Raw genomic sequence first — 8,973 nt, 5'->3', positions numbered from 1 at the left:
TTTTTTATCCGCTGGTGTGGTGTGATGTGATGTGGAAGACCTGTTGGGATTTGGGATTATTAGATGGAGAAATCGGGGACTTAGATGCCGCCGGCAGTGCCCAGCTTGCAGCTAGCGAGAAATGGAACAGTTCTTGGCTCCGGGCATGTCGACTGAGATGCTCTTTCTTTGTTGTGTTGTTGTCCCTAAGATTATTATCCTTGCTTTGTTGTGGAGGAGGCATGCTTGTTTCCCCTTCTTTGCGTTTTTGTTGTTTTGATCAAGACCTGGGGATTCTCTTGTAATGGCCGAGTGCTCCTTGGCAACACTGGGAGGCCAGTATCGTGGGGGATGGACCCAATCCAGCGCCAAGCGCTCGCCAAGAAACATATCAATTAGGATGTCAAAGAGGTAGCTTTGTTCTTCAGTTTTTGTGATATCACTACTAGTATGGACCATATAGAGTTATGGGTTTATGTACTTATACTTCATTTGGGCTATTCCATATTTGTAGGAACTACATTCATAAAATTCCCCTTCCATGCCAGTCCAAATTTAATTGAGCGAAACAGCGGAAAAGCTGCGCATTTACCTCTTATAAGTTTCATCGAAGGGGTTACAAGTTGGAGACTCAAGTTAGATGTTATTTCTTTCAATCAATGATATGTTTAGAGAGTGTGATCTCACCAAATCTAATGTTGCTCTTTGATGAAGCGCTTCTGACTGGCAGTGTAGTTTTTGCGTATTTGGCTGGGGTTGCACCCTATCGACCTACAATACCCTGCACCCGAAATCCTAGCGCCAATCAACATCTTACAGCACCAATCTCCTTTGATTCTGGTAGGTAAGAGTAGCTGCTTTAATGTCGCTTTTAGATGTCAAAACATTTGTTTGACAGGAAAAAATTATGACTGCTAATGCAGTTTTCTGTGGCAATTGCTAGGAATGGAAAACGTTTGCTTGACAAGAGTACATCGTTTGACCCCAATGATACAAGGAATGAAGTGATGGCTAAACTTTCTGAAGCCTTAGAAGCAAATGGTCAAGATGCTAGTTCTGATAGCAGAGATGAAAGACTAAAAATGATAGGAAAAACTATCCTTTGAGTATGCTTGCAATTCATGGATGTCCCAGGTTGCGGCTTCTTCTAATCACGTTTCAACTTCTTGAAATGGAGGCAAGAAATGCACTATGATTTATTTTTCATATTTATTTTGGGTATATATTAGTGAATATTGAAGATTGCCCATGCATACTTCTCCGAGTTTAGATAAGCTAGTAGGCAGTAGCTGAGCTATTATGTACCAAAATGGTAATGCTCTCTTCGTGTATGTTTTTGTTGGTAAAGTAGCATCCTAGTCCATGTTGTATCGGTGTTTTCCAAATATCCGTTGACTAGTTGAATAAAATCATTATGGCTGTGCACCAGAATTTCTGGAGTGAAGTGCAGTTGATTTTTAAGATTTCCTTTATGTTCAAGTAGCATTTGACCCAATTATTGTCAATGTCATAGTATGTTTTAAATTCATATACATGCTATAACGTGGTCTGACCTCATTCACGCAAGAAATGTCTCTGGAAGTTTTGAACTTCTAGATGGGATCAGGTGGTTGGAAGTGTCAATTATGTTGATAGATAGCTTGATTGAACCAGCATTTATGAAATGGATCGAAGAAGAGCAAGCCCTGGAAAATGGCAGGATCGATGAGGTATATCATCAATTTGAACTGCCTTCCATTTCTCCATGTTGGCTATCCTCCATCTTATTTTTATTCCTTTTCTGTTCCAGAAGCTTATGATGGTGATTAGTAGAAAAATAAAGGAAGACAATTGGATCTTGAAGAGATTCCACAGATTAGGGAAAGTTGAGCTCTATTTGGACCTACTCTTTTTCATAAGATTTGGTTCTGCAAGGTACTATCTGTATGCCCTTCTTGATGCTTAGTCTTGTTCTGTTCAATTTCTTCTTGTTTTCAATTTAACGCCATATGTAAGATTGCAATAGTCCTCCGTAAGGTCCATAGTTACATCTTTATTCACTTTTTCGCGGTGGCAGGTCTGATAGCTATTTTGATACTAAATTTCTGGCTGAAAATGGAGCAAGGATTTTGGAGGACCTGGTAATTTTCTTGGCTGATGTGATTGCTAGTATTTATCTAGAGATCATGTCAGTTGATGGTGACATGCCTACTAAGGTTGTTGGCTCCAGTTTAGCTCTATGTTCTCTATCGATAAGAGAACTTCAAAAGCAGCGTAATGAGGTAATAACTGTGGGTTGTATAAGCTGATATTGTTCTTTATTACTTTGTTGGGTATATATTTTCGCACTGTCATCTTTTGACTTGATAAGAATTTTTAACTACCAAGCAAATATATTGTGTGAATATTTAAGGGCACACATGAATAGTCTAATTCTGGATTATCCATTTGCCCTTTCCCTTAATTCTCATGTTATCATTTTCTTGGAAAAATTCTCATGTTATGATGTGTCCTATTCAGCAATTTGATACTGTGAAGTCTTAAAATTACCAACTTTCAAGCACTTTTAGGTTTTGATAATTGGATGCTAATCTATTTTATCTCTTCGAAGGTGGCAATTAACGGGTGGTTGCACCAATATTTGAAGTTAGTTGTTTCAATGTACGAGGACAGGTTTGAGTTACATGTTCTATGCAAAAGATCATGCAATAACACATCATATAATCGACCTAATAAAACTAATTGCTTGACTATTGCATTTCGAAATCCTTCCACATCTACTCACCTGGATTATGTTTGCATAAGCCCATTTTCTCTTCCTGATCTAGTGTCGAACGGACGGCACCTCCGAGTTTAGCACACGTGCGGCTCGGTGGCGTCCTCTCCTTCTGGATCTAGCAAGCGAGGGAGATGAGGTAGATGAGATCTAAACCAACACGACAGCGTGGTGGTTGTGGCAGCAGCGGAACTGCAGCAGGGTTTCGCCAAGCGTCTCCGCGAGGTGGAGGAGGTGTATCGGGAGGGAGACGGACAAGGATGGGAGGGTGGTTGCCCCCAATGCCTCCCCACCTTTATATAGGAATGGAGGGGATGGCGGCTTTCCCTCCTAGCCCCTAGGGTCGTTGGCCAAGGGGGAGGAAGGAAATCCCTCCTTTCCTTCCTCAGCGATTGCTATCCCCCTTTTTAGGGACCCTAATCTTATCCCTTCGGGATATGATACTATTCCTTTTAAGGGGGGATCTTGGTGCACCTAGACTAGGGGTGTGGAGCCTAGCCCCACTAGTCACGTCCATGTGGGTCCCCCCATGCAGGTGGTTTTTGGGATACACATAGTAGGTAGCCCACGAAGGGTCAAAATATCATAAAGTATGAGGTCCACACGTCAGGTGGGTCCAGATAAATCTCATACAAGCATGTTACCCACTCGGACATATCGACGTATTGTCCACTCGGATGATAGTCAACCACTCGGTCGTATGACTCACTCAGACATATAAAGACCAATAGTCAGCATGGCGGTTTCGTAGTAGGTTTATATTATGCCATTGATGCTCCACCTTGTAACATAAGAGGTGAGGGGGTGGCGCACTCTATATAAGGCACCCCCTCCCCCCCCCCCACCCCCACCGCTAGACTTGGGGGAGGCCCTCGTTCTTCTCTCCTGGCTCTCACGCCATTAGTCTCATGACTTAGCTCAGGCATGGAGACCCGTTCTTCTCTCTCACACACACACACATTGTAATCTCTGCGTACATACTTAGATAAAAGAAAGCCTCTCCGGAGCACTAGACGTAGGGTTGTTATCTCCACCATGAGAGGCCTGAACTCGCTAAAACACCGTGTCACCCATCTGCATCTCGGTAGATCATGCTCCTTTACCCTATCCATTTCTATTGTCGAAATCGTTCCCACGACAATTGGCGCCCACCATGGGGCATGGCGTCTATCGAGCCATGGTGCAAATGTTTTTTTTTTCAATCTTCGGCAGCGAATCAACGACCTCGCGGAGAAATTTGCCGCTGGAGTTTTGGCCATCGCGCCATTCGCATTTCGCATAAATGAAATCCATTCCACCTAATCTATTTACAATAAATTGTCTGACAATGACTTTGCCTTTTCCTCCTGTACGATCAGACACACCCATGCATAATCGATCATGAAGCAGAGAAGAGGAGAAATGGAAAAGTCATTCCCCATATTTCTTGCCTTCTCACAGGATCATTATCAATGGCGACCGCAAAAATGGCCACCGGTGGACTTCGTCGCCGTCTCCGGCCTCGTGTATGACGCCGTCGGCGAGCTCCTACACACGGCCACCAGCGCGGTCCGTCCTGTCGTCCCCGGCCTTGTGTATGACGCCGTCGGCGAGCTCCTACACACGGCTACCGGCGCGGTCCGTCCCGTCGTCTCCGGCCTCGTGTATGACACCGTCAGCGAGCTCCTACACACGGCCACAGGCGCGGTCCGTCCCGTCGTCTCCGGCCTCATGTATGACGTCACCGTCGGGCTCCCACACACGGCCACTGCACGGTCCATCCCATCATCTCCGGCCTCGTCTACAACGTCGTCGTCAAGCCTCCAGGCACGACCACCTCCTCCTGTGAGCGTCGATCGCTAGGTCTCGCGTTTGTCACGCCTGCGTGCAGGCTCCTCTAATTGCATATCCCACTTGCATGCACGTTACAAAAGGAGAAGAAAGGAAATTACTTTGATTGACAAATCAATGATAATTAGTGCGCAGCCAAGAGAAGAAAACTGCCAATACATGCAGCAGGTGTTGGCGTTAATTGAGCCAGAGTTATTACATGTCGTGAATGAGCCATGATTCTGGATGTGTGCAACTCCTACATCAATGCATTGGAGCGTTTCGATGAAGCAAAAAGCATCTTTGTGGTCGTACTTGCTAACGGGCACGGTGGCTCGCTGGGTCCTGGGCTCGAGTGGCATCGCTACATCGGGTGATGAAGGACGGTCGCTACTCATTTGCGTCGACAAGACCCGACAACCCACAACAACTCCCTCCAGCATCAACTACTCGGCAGCAATGTCCACCGAAACGGCCTCGGCCTTCCCAGTCACTCGGAACGGCGGTCTGGCTGCCCGACGTGGCATGGACGCCAGAGGCCGGCCATGGCCCCGCGCACGGCGGCTCCTTCATCCGGTCGGCCCCTCGACAATGACCTCTGCTGTTAAGGCGCATCGCAGGCATCGGGGTAGATCACACCCTCGTGCGCGGCCAGTCCTCCCTCCGGTGTCCGCCGCCCTGCAGCCTCCGCGGTGGAGGCACTCGGCGATGCACCACGGGTACCGAGCAACTCCTGACCCCAACGCCGAGTAGCTCCGCTCTCCCTCGTCGGCACTCGACAGAGATGAAACCAAATGAAACGTCATCCACAGCCAGTCGGGAGAAAAGATAAGGACATTCGCCTAACCGTCACTCGGACAACAAAAGCGTCCAGACATTCTTCATTTGGCTGCCCCGCACGCCGTCACTCAGCTGGACGCGTCTATATCAATCGGTCGTCCCGTGCATCGGCACTCCATTAGACCCGTTTTCATCACTTGGCCGCCCCATGCATCGCCACTCCGCGGGATGCGCCTAAATCACTTGGCCGCCCCGCGCGTCGCCACTTGGTGAAACACATCTCCACCACTCCGGCGCCCCGCGCGTCGCCACTCGGCCGCCCCGCGTGTTGTCACTTGATGAGACACATCTTCACCACTCGGTCGCCCCACGTGTCGCCACTCGGTGAGACACATCCCCACCACTCGACCGTCCCGCACGTCGCCACTCAGTGAGACACGTATTCATCACTCGGCCGCCCTGCGCGTTGTCACTCGGTGAGATACTACTACTTTTTGAGCTTGCGTTTGTTTTTCCCTTGAAGAGGAAAGGATGATGTAGCAAAGTAGAGATTAGTATTTCCCTCAGTTAGAGAACTAAGGTATCAATACTGTAGGAGACAACGCACAAATCACCAATACCTGCACAAACAATCAAATAACTTGCACCCAACGCGATAAGGGGGTTGTCAATCCCTTCACGGTCACTTGCAAAAGTGAGATATGATAGAGATAGATAAAACTAAACAAATGATAAAGTAAATATTTTTGGGTTTTTTGGTTTATAGATTGGGAAGTAAAAGATTGCAAAATAGTAGAAAGAAAATTTATATGATGGAAAATAGACCCGGGGGCCATAGGTTTCAGTAGAGGCTTCTCTCAAGATAGCAAATAAAATGATGTGTGAATAAATTACTGTCGCGCAATTGATAGAAAAGCGCAATTTTTTTACGATATCTAAGACAATGATTGTGAAATATAGGTATCACGTCCGTGTCAAGTAGACCGAAATGATTCTGGATCTACTACTATTACTCCACACATCGATCGACTCCTGCCTGCATCTAGAGTATTGAGATCATGAAGAACAGAGTAACGCATTAAGTAAGATGACATGATATAGAGGAATAAACTCAAGCAATATGATGTAAACCCCATCTTTTTATCCTCGATGGCAACAATACAATACGTACCTTGTTGCCCCTACTATCACTGGGAAAGGACACCGCAAGATTGAACCCAAAGCTAAGCACTTCTCCCATTCCAAGAGAAGCCAATCTAGTTGCCCAAACCAAACCGATAGTTCGAAGAGAATTACAAAGATACCAAATCATGCATAAAAGAATTCGGAGGAGATTCAAATAATATTCATAGATAAGCTGATCATAAATTCACAACTCATCAGATCTCGACAAACACACAACAAAAGAAGATTACATCGGATAGATCTCCAAGAACATCGAGGAGAACATGGTATTGAGAATCAAAGAGAGAGAAGAAGCCATCTAGCTACTAGCTATGGACCCGTAAGTCTGAGGTAAACTACTCACGCTTCATCAGAAGGGCAATAGAGTTGATGTAGAAGCCCTCTGTGATTGAACACCCCTCCGGCAGGATGCCGAAAAGGTCCCAAGATGGGATCTCAAGGGAACAGAAGGTTGCGGCGGTGAAAAAGTGCTTTCATGGATACTTCTGGTGGTTTGGGAATATATGTGAATATATAGGAGGCAGAATTAGGTCAGGGGAGTCACGAGGGGCCCACAAGCCAGGGGCGCGCCCTACCCCCTTGTGGCCGCCTCGTGGCTCTTCCGACTTGATCTCCAAGTCTCCTGGGTGTCTTCTGGTCCAAGAAAATCATCGCGAAGGTTTTATTCTATTTGGACTCCGTTTGGTATTCCTTTTCTGCGAAACTCAAAAATAAGGAAAAAACAGAAGCTGGCACTAGGCTCTAGGTTAATAGGTTAGTCCAAAAAATAGCATAAAATAGCATATTGATGCATAAAAAACATCTAAAACAGATAATATAATAGAATGGAACAATAAAAAATTATAGATACGTTGTAGACATATCAGATACATCTTCACCACTCGGCCGCCCCACGCGTCGCCACTTAGTGAGACACATCTCCACCACTCGGCCGCCCCGCGTGTCGCCACTCGGTGAGACACGTCTTCACCACTTGGCCGCCCCGTGCTTTTTCACTAGGTGAGATACATCTTCACCACTCGGATGCCCCGCACGTTGCCACTTGGTGGGACACATCTACATCACTCGGCCATCATGCACGCCACCACTCGGTTGGGCATGTCTTCTTCAACACGCCCACTCGTCCGCTCATGCGCCGTTAGACATCTCTGTCATTCTTCATGCACTGCATTATGTTAAACAGTTATTTCCGTGTTCTCGAGTGTCCCGTAATTCACACATCACGTTCACTTGGAGACCAGGACACCGAGTGTACTTCTATGCTCGGTTGTTTATTTTCATGTACTTGCCTAGTACATGTTATTGGACTCCGGAGTCCAACTTTCATTTTAATGCATACGTCACTCACGAACATCATGTGTTCTTCATTTGGAGTTTGCATTGGTCCTCGGGGGCTGCAACTCAGTCGGAACACTACACTGCCATTTCATTTGAGTCCAGTGCTCCAACACGTCTAGTTGGATCATTCACTTCTTCAAGTTCGACTGGATCCTTCTCTCTTTCAGATTCTTACTAGCACTGGTACAGCGAGCTGCTATACAAACGGTTTTTAACCTCTTTCCAAGACGGCACTTTAAACCGTCGCCTAGTGAGTGTGTGTGATAGGGGGGTCCTTCCCACACAACCGAAAAACCGCCTGGGATTGGGAGCCATGATGAAGAGGCCTCGCCAAATGTAATCGTATACGATGCAGCACACACTAAATTTTGTCACACGCGTGGGATCGGTGTTTAAACGTTTCTAATGACGCGGTGAAACCAAACGGTGTGTCGTAATGAAACATTTGGGAAACAGTATGTAAGGTACACGGGCCATCATATGAACTGTGTGCGATATGTGCCCCATCACACACGCGTTTTCTGCGAAACTCGTCTGCCATGCATGACTCCATCGCACACGTTTCCGTACAATTTCCTTGTGCGATAATGTTCTATCACAAACGGTTCAAGAGTCCATTCACACCGATATAAGTGCTGCAGACTGTTTGTGATTTGTTCTATATGACCGAAGGTTGTGGTAAGAGTGACGTGTGCTTTTCGTTTGGGATCCCACACGTTTCCTGAAAAAATTACGACCGGGATTGTATTTTACATAGGGCACGGTTTACTCTGAGCTCTCGTGTGTGATAATGTGGTCACAAACGGTTCCGGAGCCCTACGCACACGTAGTAGTGCTGCAAATCGTCTGTGATCTGCTATGTATCACCGACGGTTCCGCTATAATTGACATATGCTTTCCTATGTGGATCGCACACACCCATTTAGTTGAACTATGTGCAGAGCAATTGCCAGGTTAAAGCAAAAATATCCCATTTGAATCGGCATGCAAAAAGAAAATTCACCACAATATGCAATTGAACAAATAGTGTCCACTGGAAGAACATTCATCAGATTTCACAACAATTGCAATTGAACAAATGATAGCTAAATTCCAATGATTTGTTGACATAAATATGCACTACAAAT

The 8,973-nt window shown here is 46.0% G+C and overlaps 1 pseudogene; it reads left to right on the top strand.

Annotated features, from left to right (window-relative positions):
* The first annotated feature begins 283 nt into the window (after nucleotides 1-283).
* On the top strand, nucleotides 284-4,576 carry LOC123096785 (uncharacterized; annotated as a pseudogene).
* The last annotated feature ends 4,397 nt before the right edge of the window (nucleotides 4,577-8,973 follow it).

Source organism: Triticum aestivum, chromosome 4D (assembly GCF_018294505.1).
Source record: "Triticum aestivum cultivar Chinese Spring chromosome 4D, IWGSC CS RefSeq v2.1, whole genome shotgun sequence".
Classification (NCBI taxonomy): domain Eukaryota; kingdom Viridiplantae; phylum Streptophyta; class Magnoliopsida; order Poales; family Poaceae; genus Triticum; species Triticum aestivum.
Note: the sequence above shows the minus strand (reverse complement) of the source record. Positions and strands in the feature narration are given on the sequence as shown.